We start from the raw sequence: 13,353 nt of genomic DNA, 5'->3' as shown, positions 1-13,353 counted from the left end.
CTTTAGTAGATGGATCCTTCAATTACTTCAATTAAGAATTGCAACTCTGGTCCATAATTTTTGATCTTGGTTTCAAAACAAAAGGTTACTCATTTCTTCCTCTGCTTTTGAGTTCAGGTTCAAAAGCCTACCCTTAGATGCCTGGGCTCACTCTTTTGATATTTTTTTTAACTTTGGCATTTTTCCTGGTAATACAGATGCAGTAAAAACCTGTCTCTGGGCTGTATGGTTTAAGGTTGCAAGTGCATGTTCATAAGACTGAATGTTCTATATAAAAATTCCACCACATGGAGAACTGGTATATCAAAAGGATTCTAGCCTTCTCTCCCTACCACCTTACTTTTTATTGTGAAGTGATTTGGGGTGAGGTATGCATGGAGAAGAGTTTAATCATGAGCCCCTTCCAGAGGCCTAAAGTGGTACAGTCCTCAAGATTACTGCCTCGGTTATGCCAGAACCGCTGCTTTTATCTTGTCATGTGTCAGCAAAGCATTCCACGTGCTTAAAAGGACTGCAGTTGATCCTGGTCTCCCACATCTTTTCCAAGAATCTTGAGTGCAACAGCTGTTGCCGTAAGGGCCAAACCGCTCTCTTGTGAAGTTTCAGGCATCGATAGGGAAAAGCAGATGTGTGTGTGTGTGAAGCAAGCTTTGAGATACTCCATAGACCGGGGTGCCCAAACTTTTTTCAAAGAGGGGCCAGATTTGATGAAGTGAGCATGTGTGAGACCAAGATTGTTGAGCCTTTCTTAGGATTTTACCCCCAAAGTTGTTGACTCCATTGTGAATGCTCTGTACTTTTGAAACACAAATTTAAACATTTGGCTGAGGGGAAAGCAAGCTTCTAAACCATGGGTAGGAAACCTGTGGCCACCCAGATGTTGATGGACTACAAATCACATCATCCTCAACCAATGAGTCAGGGAAGATGAGAGTTGTAAAAAGGTAAAGGACCCCTGGCAGTTAAGTCCAGTCGCAGACGATTCTGGGGTTGCGGCACTCATCTCGCTTTACAGGCCAAGGGAGCTCGCATTTGTCCGCAGATAGATTTTCTGGGTCATGTGGCCAGCATGACTAAGCCGCTCCTGGTGCAACAGATCACTGAAACCAGAGCAGCGCATGGAAGTGCCGTTTACCCCACCCCCCGAAAAACTTGCAGTTTTTGGGTGTACTTTTGAACGGCTAGTAGTCCATCAATATCCAGAGGGCAGCAAATTCTCCATCAAGATTCTGGTTGTTGAAAAGCTACAGGAACAATAGTTAAGTACTACAGCACACATGGCTTTCAGCTGATCCTACCGCTGCAATTTCTTCCTCACGCTATCTGTATCAAACCTTTCCTCTGCTTAACCTTTGAAAGTTCATTTCTAGAGCCTAGTCCTTTAAGCTTATACCAAAGTCTGTTGCTGCAGCGCTACCGGTTGCCATCGCTTAAAGGCGTCAACAATAGAGCTGGAATCCATTCCCCCTACAAATAGCTGCAAATATTTGGTCTTCCACCGCAGCATTTGACATAAAGCTGTTTTTACGGTGTCTAACTAGGGCGAACGCACTAGTTACGGTGAATCGCAAGAGGCGTTTTTGTTTCGTTCATTTCACCACTCAGAAGACATAGTTCTCCACTCGCATACAACGTAGGTTCAGAGAGACTGGGTCAACTTAATAGTAATGGCAAGATTGTGTAATGGGAGATGATCAGTTCAGGTAAAATGGCAACAATGGCATCTCCCATGTCTGAGTCCAAATGCTATGGTTGGCACCGCTGTGTGCAGGCAAAGAAGAGGTGCCCTATCTTGTCAACTAGTAAGCTGCAGGATGGCACCTTTCTGGGAGCCCCTACCCAACCCACATTTGGTGGGATCAGTGCTTCTGAATACCAGTTCCTGGGAACCATGGGAAAAGAGAGTTGCATTTGTATTCTTGTTCATCTGCCTGGTTTTTCTCTCAGGCATTTGGTTGGCCCCTATGAGAACAGGGTGCTGGATTAGATGGGCCATCGGCCTCACCCAGCAGCCTCTTCTTGCATCCTCAACCCTGGAGTTGGCCCTGGGGCACCCCAAACGCATTGGTTCCCCTTTGGAAACAAAACAAGATCACTCAGAACTCCCCAAGCGATGAGCACTTTCTCTGCCTGCAGAAGGTCTTGGAGTCCATCCTCAACATTACCTGGCAGGGTTGGGATGTTTGCCAGTAAATGGTGTGACTCTGAATAAGGCAGCATCTTGTGTTCATCTATATAAAGGTAAAGGGACCCCTGACCATTGGGTCCAGTTGTGGCCGACTCTGGGGTTGTGGCGCTCATCTCGCTTTATTGGCCAAGGGAGCTAGCGTACAGCTTCCGGGTCATGTGGCCAGCATGACTAAGCCGCTTCTAGCGAACCAGAGCAGCGCACGGAAATGCTGTTTACCTTCCCGCCGGAGTGGTACTTATTTATCTACTTGCTTTCGAACTGCTAGGTTGGCAGGAGCAGGGACCAATCAACGGGAGCTCACCCTGTCGCGGGGATTCGAACCGCCAACCTTCTGATCGGCAAGTCCTAGGCTCTGTGGTTTAACCCACAGCGCCACCCGCGTCCCATGTTCATCTAAATACTTCCTTCAAAAAACCCCTGAAACCCTGCAGTCTGCAGAAAGTTAATGGTTTTTGTTTCTAAGTCTCTCCATTTCGTCGTTCAGCAAAAGACAGTCTTTAGTTACTAATTCCTGACCTTGCAGTGTGCAGTCAGTGGGCCACATGGGGTTTTGCCACTGTTTGCATTTGGAGATGGAAGGGTGGAGGGGGAGAGAGATGCACACAGTTTTAAGAGGACTTATTTTATAACCTGTCAGAGGGATTTTGTACCTGGAACGTTCCCATGACAACAGATTGCCGCTCCATTTCTTTTATTTTTATTTAATGCCACAGCCGTGCCCAATTATCACACAGTAACTGCTAAATCAATAGGGGTCAATAATGCTACATACGACTTTCAGTAACGGAGGCATCCTCCTTGGGCGGCAAATATTTGCCTTCCCAGATCTCTTCTCTTCAAGGCCTCCTACAGTTTGGATTGTTTTGTACCTGGGAGAAGAATTTTGTGCAGAGCTAGTGCAGCTCAACTTAGATATTGAAAGGGGTTTAGGTGGTGAGGTAGTTGGAAAGGTAAGAAAACTGTAGGAAGCAGGGAAACAAAAACAAGAGGAAAACAAAATCATTGCATATTTAATGGAGAAGGGTTTCAGTTCTCCCTCCCAATCAAAGATAGAGGCAGGGCTGTGCAGAGGTACTTCGTGCTAAACTAAAAACACACCAAGGAAATACAAATATAGCACCAAGATATACTGGGTTTTGCAAAGAATTTTGCATATATATATATTTTCCCTTTCTGCAAAACCTGAAGCACTATTTCTGGGTTAAAGCCATCTAAGTTGATGGCCACCAGTCCCTTTTGTAAAAATGTTTAACTACATTCTGTGTGGAATCTAGATATACAGTGGTGCCTCAGGTTACATACGCTTCAAGTTACATACGCTTCAGGTTACAGACTCCGCTAACCCAGAAATAGTGCTTCAGGTTAAGAACTTTGCTTCAGGATGAGAACAGAAATCGCGCAGTGGCAGCGGGAGGCCCCATTAGCTAAAGTGGTGCTTCAGGTTAAGAACAGTTTCAGGTTAAGAACAGACCTCCGGAACGAATTAAGTACTTAACCCGAGGTACCACTGTACAGCAAGTGGTCTTTCTTCTATGCAGAGATATTCCACCTAGCGTCTGGCCAGATGAAATGGGTACAGTGGTACCTTGGGTTACATACGCTTCAGGTTACAGACTCTGCTAACTCAGAAATATTACCTCGGGTTAAGAACTTTGCTTCAGGATGAGAACAGAAATTGTGCAGTGGCGGCACGGCGGCAGCAGGAGGCCCCATTAGCTAAAGTGGTGCTTCAGGTTAAGAACAGTTTCAGGTTAAGAACAGACCTCCAGAAGGAGTTAAGTACTTAACCTGAGGTACCACTGTAATTGGAATCTATTTTAAACAATTAAAATATATGGTATTCTGCCGGAGTGACAACAGACCCAACTGGGATTCTTGTTCTGCAACCTGTTTGGCGTCTCAGATTTCAGCAGATAACTGCCCACAGTATATTCAGCTGACTTCCAAATTGGATTACTGGCATGCACTTGATGTGGGGCTCCCCTTGCACTTGACCCAGAAGCTGCTGCTAGCACAGAATGCTGCAGCACAGTTGCTGGCAGGAGTGGGACACTGTCAACCTCTTAACTCCTCTGCTCAGAGATCTGCACGGCCTGTTCCCGCTCCAGTCCTAAGCTCAAGGCGCTGCTGTTAGCATCAGGACCAACCCAAGACCTTTTAGCACCTGAGGCAAACCACAAAATGGCGCCTCCCCCTGGCCAGGGAAGAAGGAGCGAGGGAAGATCTACACCAGGAAAAAAGGACTAAAGATCTATATTGGGAACAAGGGTGGAGAGAATCAAATCAATGTTATACGATGGTTGAAGTGGGAAGCAAAGCCATCAGGCTGGGGGAAAGGAGCATGGCGGGTGGGTGCAGACCCCAGGAGACCCCAGAGGGCAGTGTTAAGTTGTGGATGGACATATCAGACGACACAGCGATTCTTCAAACATCTCTTGTTTATTCACAGGCCAGAACAGAACAGAACTGAAGGGTTCAGCCAGCCTGCTTATATAGAGCTCCACTACAACGCAACAGTAACCACTTTCTGTAACTATCCAATCACTGAACGTCACTTTCAATCCCTTATTTGCATATGTGGACCTGAGTGAAAACTATCTACCGTATCCCCCTGCTGGCCCAGGGTAAGAACTTCAGTACATAACAGGCAGCCCTTGCCATTTCCTCCCAAGGAGTGGGAGAAGACCAGCAGCACCTCCTCACCAAGAGGCAGCTGTAGAGGCAGCATGGGTGCGGCTGCCAAGGAGCACACCACTGTTGTTGGCAGCAGCAGCAAACAATGCACTTGTGCTGGTCCCGGGGGGAAGGTCACCGTTGGCGTAGTCAAAGTCCGGTCCTGGGTCACTAGCCTGGAAACAGTTCACAAGGAGCGGGGCGAGGTCCAAAGCAGGAAGCCGGGCAGGGACAGGAACACTGGAGGGTCAGGTCTGGGTCTGGGCAGGAACAGGTACTCAACAACGACGTTGCTCCCGCAACCTGGGACCGGGCTGACTGGCCTTTATCTTCTCTGAGGCCAGGGGTGGTCCCGGCCCCCAGGAGACCCGCCTCTCCTGGCCTTAAGGCGAGCACTCCTCCTGGGAGAAACCAGTTCCCTTCGCCTCTCTGCCCTGAGCCTCTGCAGTTCAGGAGAGGCTGAAGGGTTACTGGGCCCAGGGGGAGACTCACCTGTAGGCACTGAGTCCTCAATCACCTCTGGAGCCAGAGTGGATTCACCTGGTGCCTGCTCCTGAGGATCCGGCACAGGTGCAGGCGCTTCAGAATCAAGGCCCTGCCCCAGTTCAGCCGGCCCTGAAGGCGGGGACTCCTGTGCAGGCTGGGATTCCTCCGGTTCAGCCTCTGAATCGGATTCCCAGGCCATCACAGCACTCCTTAGAAGTTGGATCTGTTTCCCCTGTGGATCCTGCTGCCTAAGGCAGCCTCCTCACCTTGCCTCATGGGTGGGCCGGCCCTGGTTATTAATAATTTTATTAATTATATCCCACCCATCTGGCTGAGATTCACCAGCCACTGGTTGGTATGCCTTATATTGCACCTTGGGACCAGTTTACCTGGATCGCCTGACTTTATATATGCCCACGCAGCTGCTCTGATCAGGGTTGCAAGTGCCCTGGAATATTTGCTCCGCGCTTGTAAGTCATTGACCTTTCAGCGTGGCAGTGCTTGTGCGTACCTCCCTTTCGCGTACGCAGGTGTCCAGCGACCCACATCCAGTGGAGCTGTGGGCACACTAATGCAGTAGCAAAGAACCAGGAAGAAGTGAGTCTGCGGAGGCATTTGGCATCGCGAAAGCTGCTCTATTTTCAGCAAATCAAAACAACGAACATAGCTAGTGTGAGCAGCAGCTTCACACATGTCCTCTTCGAAAGCAGAGAACGAAGAGAAAGTACAAAAGCACACAGAACAGAAGTATAGTGTCTGAGTTCCATTCCCACACTCCTATCACTATGGAATGTAAACAGTGGGTCACGAGATCCAACAGCAATGAGAGAATGAAATTACTAACAGCGCTTGCACTTTGGAATGCCCTTAAGTAGGCAATGCCACGGTAGGTGACCAAGCAAAGTCAAAATGGCCTGGGTGGCAGCCTCCTCTGTAAGCATGCTAGTTCAGTGGTTCCCAAACTTTCTTTTTGCCATCTTGCTTCCCAAAACTCATCCCCCAGAGCTTGGCTGCAGGAGTTGCTGGAGGGAGGAGTAAAAGGCCCCCATCCATTAGGGGCTCTACTCTGGGTTTGTGGAGGTTTTCCTCCTTAGCCTTTTCTTCTCCCAAAGATGTCCCACAACGAAGCAGAGGTTTAGGATCAGAGTTTTCCTTCTTCCCTCCCAGGTTGATGAGCCCCATCTGCCCCTCATTTCCCTCTACAGCAGGGGCAGAAGCCTCCTTCTTGACTGTTGGACCCACTCTTGGTCTTGTCCACTCAATCTGTGGGAGCTTGTCTTCGCATGCAAGAGAAGTCCCTAACTCACTGCGGGTTTATGTCAGGCTTTGCGGAAGCGGCTATCTCCTTCCCTTTGGCCGTGGATAAGCAGAACAAAGCAAAAATAGTCTCTTACCATTCAATGAGATCACAGTGAAAGAACAAAGAGTCCATTCTTGAAGTAAAGGTGCTCCCAATTAAGGTTTACACCCATTTCCCCCCCCGAGTCACTTCCTCGTCTTGCAACCTGATCTCGCAACCACTTTGCTTTCTGTGCTGCCACCTTATTTGCTCGTTGTGACCTTGGGCTGGGCGGATGTAGGCTTTCCAGCGAGAGAGTGTCTATTAACTCTCTCTCTCCCAGTTCTCCGTCTTCTAGCTGTTCACCACCCAGTTCTTCCCAACTTTTGTCTTCTGAACTGTGCCCCTCTGCAAACCACTGTTCCAAATCTATACTGTCCCACTGCTCCTGGGAAGATTCAGGATCCAGATCAAGAGCAGGGGGAGGGGGAGGCTCCCAGCATTCCTCATCTGTGCAGCCCTCCTCAACACAGTCCCTGGCAGTTTAAAACCCATCAACTACCCTTTCTTGGTTTAGCCAGCCAGTTGAAACCATTCCCGGAGTGTGGATTCTGTCTCATGTTGTTAGATTCCAGGAGCCACAAGTGAGAGCTTCTACAGAGTGTGGGGTGGTAATTTATCCTCCTTTGGTTCCCACCCTGTACCCAGGTAGGATAGACATGGGTGTGGACGTATGAGCAGAAACTAGCCTACTGTAAAAAGGTAAAACATTTACATCAGTTGCTCTGCCTACTTTTGCCCTGCCTCCCACTGCCATGTGGCCCCTGAAAGGTTCTCCAGAAGGCGATGTGGCCCTCAAAAAGTTCCCCCACCTCTGCTGTATGTCACTCAATAGACTTTGATGTAAGTTAATGGGGGAAGGAGTAGAGACCACTGAGATAGCTTCAAAGTGTAAAAGCTCCACCATTCATGCTCCCAAGCACTTGAGTACCGAGATTTCACAGATCCCTGGATCTTACACAACTGCTTCAGAATCAATGGCAATGAAAATATTTGGGAGGAGGGAAATAAAAGAGGAGATGGGTAGCGTGCCAGGTGGATTGAAAGTTCATCTAGCAAACATTTGAGCAGTGATTTCTAATGAGATCCTAAGGGAGTGTTAGTCTAGCTGTGATGAGGAAAGATGAGTGATGAATGCTGAATCCAGAGCAAGCAATCAAAATATCATCATTCGTAAGCCGGGGAGACATTGTTTCCTCCAGATTCTTTTCCCTTGCCGTTTTGAGGCAACTGGAGGTAGATAAGGCTGGGCCGGGGAGTGCTTTTCCAATAGCTCCTAGGCTCTTCCTTGGCCATTTGGGCTGCAGAAACATGTGCTGATCTGTCCAAGTCCGTGGAAATTTGAAGGGTCTCTCCACAGCTCATGTATGGTGGTTTTGCCTGCAGAGAGAACCAGGGGGAATTGTGTGGCCGGTGGGCTGATCTTGTAGACTGGTGTTCTACAACCCTGAGCCTGCAGATATTTCTGGTCTAAGACTCCCCAGGCAGCTTAGCCCATTTCCAGGGATGATGGGAGTTGGAGTCCAGCAGTATCTTGGGCTCCAAAGCTGAAGGACACTGCTCTACACCTGAGCACCAGGTAAGGACGCTCCAATCCCCCATCCCTGGTGTTTCTGCTGCTGCGACCGTAAATTATGTGTCAGTGGAGACAACAGTGCTTTTCAGTCACTCCTCTCTGGCTGGACTGGGGAAGAATTAACTTTGGATAGGTAGCGAATAGGAGAAGTAATTTGTGGCCTACATATAATCTGCCAGTGGAGTTATGCCCCTCCCTTGGCACTGCAACCCCTCCACGTGGCTGCGTTAAACTACAAAACTGCAAAAGTTGGATGGCCACAAGTCAGGGATTATTTAGCTGTGATTCCTGCATTACAGGGGGTTGGACCCTGCTGGTCCCTTCCAACTCTACAGTTCTACGATTCCAGAGCATTGGGAGAGCCATCTCTTAATAATAATAATAATTATAATAATGCTCATCTGGTTGTGTTTCCCCAGCCACTCTGGGTGGCTCCCAACAGAATTAAAAACACAATAAAACATCAAACATTTAAAACTTCCCTAAACAGGGCTGCCTTCAAATGTCTTTTAAAAGTCAGATAGTTGTTTATTTCCTTGACATCTGATGGGAGGGTGTTCCACAGGGCGGGCGCCACAGCCGAGGAGACCCTCTGTCTGTACAAGGGGTAAAGGGACCCCTGACAATTAAGTCCAGCCACAGACGACTCTGGGGTTGCGGTGCTCATCTCTCTTTACTGGCTGAGGGAGCCGGCGTACAGCTTCTGGGTCATGTGGCCAGCATGACTAAGCCGCTTCTGGCGAACCAGAGCAGCACACGGAAACACCATTTACCTTCCCGCCAGAGCGGTACCTATTTATCTACTTGTACTTTGAAGTGCTTTCGAACTGCTAGGTTGGCAGGAGCAGGGACAAAGCAATGGGAGCTCACCCTGTCGCGGGGATTCGAACCACCGACCTTCTGATCAGCAAGTCCTAGGCTCTGTGGTTTAACCCACAGCACCACCCGCATCCCTGTACAAGGGGTACAACTCCTCAATTTTGTACTAGCTGTCATTTGATAAGTATTTCCCACACTTGTTTATCAATTTTAGCAGAGAAGACATCGAACAGCCTTCCCTAAAGGTGCAGATTTTATTCTCTGAATGCAAACAAAGTTTTGGTACTTGTATGTTCATTTTAAACCTTTGAAATGTCTTGAGAAAACCGCAACCAGGGAGTGTGGGAAAATATTCTTGTCTTCAGTGAACATTAGCTATCCAGTTGCCTCTCTCTTGTCATGTTCCATGCAAACCGGCAGAAATCTGATGTCAACAGACGTCATCATCACAGGCCACAAAACTGGCTCAGCGTGAGAGCTTCTGGGGACCAAATCTGTGGTGAAGGTAAGGGTAAGACAGTCAAATAAGCTGTTCCTAAGCAAAGGAAGAGTGCTTGATTTTTACGGGAATGGGACTGGATCATGCCAGGCCAGCTCCTGTTGCACCCTGTGCTGAGCAAACCCTGCTAGCGTACCATGAGAAATCAGGCAATGAAACAATGGGCTCCCTTGAGCCCAAATCTCCTGGTCCCATAGAGGATGCTCTCAGCATTTCTGTACAGCATTATATTGCTCTGGGCATGTCCCCTTCCAGTCAGGTAGTTGTTGGGCACAAGCAACCTTGCACACCTCCATCATCATCATCATCATCATTTATTACCATACTTTTCCGTGTATAAGACGAGGTTTTCTTACTCCAAAATAATGTTCAAAAACGTGCCTCGTCTTATACATGGATAGTGAATGGGGGGACGGGTGATTGGCTGCAGCTGCAAGCAGGAGATTAGAAGGGCTGCTTTGGATTGGCTGCTGCTGCTCTAACTGGGTTGGTGATTGGTTTCTGCAGCCAGGAATGCTGTGGATTGGCTGTCGCTGTGGCAATTGGTGGCTGCTGTTCTGGGAAACGCACAATAGTCAGTGGACAGCTCTTCTCAGTTGGGTTAGTGACTTTCTGCTTGGGAGGGGTCTGTTGGTGATCGGCTGTTGCTGTGGCAAGTGGGCGGTGGATTGGCGGCTGACGGTGATCATCAGCGTCGGTGCTGAAGGTGAGCAATTTCCAGCAATCTCCCCCCCCCCCCAAAAAAAGCTGTTCAACTCTGGGCAATCCCCGCCTCATTTTCTTAAAATTTAGTCGCCCAAAATAGGGGGCTTCTTATACATGGGGGAGTCTTATACAAGGAAAAATACCGTATTTATACCCCGCCCATCTGGCTGGGTTTCCCCAGCCACTCTGGACAGCTCCCAACAGAATATTAAAAACACAATCAAAATCAAACATTAAAAACTTATGTCTGCCTTCAGATGTCCTTAAAAGTCAGATAGTTGCTTATTTCCTTGACATCTGGTGGGAGGGCATTCCACAGGGTGGGCGCCACTACCGAGAAGGCCCTCTGCAAATGCCTTAGAAATTTTATTCATTTATTAATTATTTGGTGGGATAGCTCAGTTGGTTGAGCATGAGACTCTTAATTCCTGGGTCATGGGTTTGAGCCCCACGTTGGGTGAAGATTCCTGCAGTGCAGGGCGTTGGGCCCCTTCCAACTCTACAATTCTATTATTTTTTTGTATACCTTGGAGCATGGAAAGAAAGGAACGAGCCACAGAAACTGAAAAATGGTACCCCACCTATTCTTTAAGAAATGTTTGGTAGGTTGTGAGATTTTAATTAAAATCCCAGTAACTCAAGCTGATTGTAACAGTAAAGAAAGAAAATGCATCTAGGTGGTTTCTTACTTTTCATTTCTTTCCACCACATGGGGGAGATGTTGCTATACAATCTGAGCTTCTTTCCCTATATTCCCAAAGCAACATTACATTAAGAGCTTTATAAATACGGATCATCACTGCCATCCAGCATTTTTGTCCCTTGCAGAACTTAATGGTTCCATAGCAAATTAATAAATGCAGGGAGGGGAGGACAATGCACAGGATTCATTGTCGACAGTAATAATAAAAATAATAATAATAATAATAATAATAATAATAATAATAATAATTTATTATTTATACCCCGCCCATCTGGCTGGGTTTCCCCAGCCACTCTGGGTGGCTTCCAACAGAACACTAAATTACAATAACCTATTAAACATTAAAAACTTCCCTAAACAGGGCTGCCTTCAGATGTCTTCTAAAAGTGTGGTAGTTGTTGTTCTCTTTGACATCTGGCGGGAGGGCGTTTGACAGGGCGGGTGCCACTACCGAGAAGGCCCTCTGCCTGGTATCTTGGCTTCTCACAGCAAGGGAACCACCAGAAGGCCCTTGATGCTGGACCTCAGTGTCCGGGCAGAACGATGGAGGTGGAGACACTCCTTCAGGTATACTGGATCGAAGCCATTTAGGGCTTTAAAGGTCAGCACCAACACTTTGAATTGTGCTCGGAAACGTACTGGGAGCCAGTGTAGGTCTTTCAAGACCGGTGTTATATGATTTTGGTGGCCGCTCCTAGTCACCAGTCTATCTGCTGCATTCTGGATTAGTTGTAGTTTCCGGGTCACCTTCAAAGGTAGCCCCACATAGAGCGCATTGCAGTAGTCCAAGCGGGAGATAACTAGAGCATGCACCACTCTGGCGAGACAGTCTGCAGGCCGATAGGGTCTCAGCCTACGTACCAGATGGAGCTGGTAAACAGCTGCCCTGGACACAGATTTGACCTGTGCCTCCATGGACAGCTGTGAGTCAAGAATGACTCCCAGGCTGTGCGCCTGGTCCTTCAGGGGCACAGTTACGCCATTCAGCACCAGGGAGTCCTCCACACCCACCCGCCTCCTGTCCCCCAAAAACAGTACTTCTGTCTTGTCAGAATTCAACCTCAATCTGTTAGCCGCCATCCATCCTCCAACCGCCTCCAGACACTCACACAGAACCTTTGCCGCCTTCACTGGTTCTGAAAGAGAGGCTTATAAACCGGAGCTGGTTTATGAAATCAAACCTCTCGGTTCTGGGCTGGTTCTGAAATTCACAGGAGCCTCTGGCATGTGGGATGGGGCTTTCCTGCCTTGTTGGGGAAGGAGTGCAGCCCAGTTGGGAGAGCATCTGCCCTGCTTGCAGAAGGCTGTAGATTCAATCCCTGGCATCTCCAGGAAGGTTGGGAATGTTTGCTGCCTGAAACTCTGGAGATTCACTACTCGTCAGCATCAACAGTAGTCTGGGGTGGGTTCCTCAGGACTTTTCTGAGCGCTCAGGACTCTCTCCAGGACACACTTCTCCCTGGACGCAAATCGATGTGGATACACACACCAGCCCTTCTCTGCGCTTGTCCTGGCTCGAATGTATCCTATATCTATGACAATGCTGTGGTCTAAACCACTGAGCCTCTTGGGCTTGCCGAGTGGAAGGTGGGCGGTTCGAATCTCCATGATGGGGTGAGCTCCCGTTGCTCTGTCCCAGCTCCTGCCAACCTAGCAGTTTGAAAGCACACCAGTGCAAGTAGATAAATAGGCACCACTCCAACAGGAAGGTAAACGGCGTTTCCGTGTGCTCTGGTTTCCGTCATGGTGTTCCATTGCACCAGAAGCGGTTTAGTCCTGCTGGCCACATGACCCGGAAAGCTGTCTGTGGACAAATGCTGGCTCCCTCGGCCTGAAACCGAGATGAGTGCCGCAACCCCATAGTCACCTTTGGCACATAACCATCCAGGGGTCCTTTACCTTTTACCTTTTTTATAATGATGGTGTTTCTATCTCATTTTCTAACGTTCCCTTCACATTGCACTAACTGCTGTGCTATTAAAGTGTGGGGGTTTTTTAAATATGCCAGCATGTTGTGCCAAGTTTCATTCACATATCTCCTTAATCTTCCCACATTCAGGTTTGTTAGATGGCCCCAAATTCTAGCATGATGAAAGAGGGTAGGCCTCTGTCCACTTTCTTAACACCACACATACAGTGGTACCTCGGGTTAAGAACTTAATTCATTCTGCAGGTCCGTTTTTAACGTGAAACTGTTCTTAACCTGAAGCACCACTTTAGCTAATGGGACCTCCCGCTGCCGCCGCGCTGCTGCTGCATGATTTCTGTTGCATGCTGATTGCAGCATCGCGGCTTGGTGAGGCGTGTGACCCTCGCCTGTTCCAAACCTGTTCCAGGGACTCAGCTACATTAGTAAAGAAAA

The 13,353-nt window shown here is 48.3% G+C and overlaps 1 long non-coding RNA gene across 1 annotated transcript in view; it reads right to left on the bottom strand.

Moving 5' to 3' along the window:
• The window catches only part of LOC310764852, a 292,721-nt gene that overhangs the window by 76,031 nt on the left and 203,337 nt on the right, over positions 1-13,353 (bottom strand). The window lies entirely within an intron of this gene.

This window comes from Podarcis filfolensis, assembly GCF_964270895.1.
Source record: "Podarcis filfolensis genome assembly, chromosome: 6".
NCBI lineage: Eukaryota > Metazoa > Chordata > Lepidosauria > Squamata > Lacertidae > Podarcis > Podarcis filfolensis.
The sequence above is the reverse complement of the archived record's forward strand: the minus strand, read 5'-3'. Positions and strand labels throughout refer to the sequence as shown.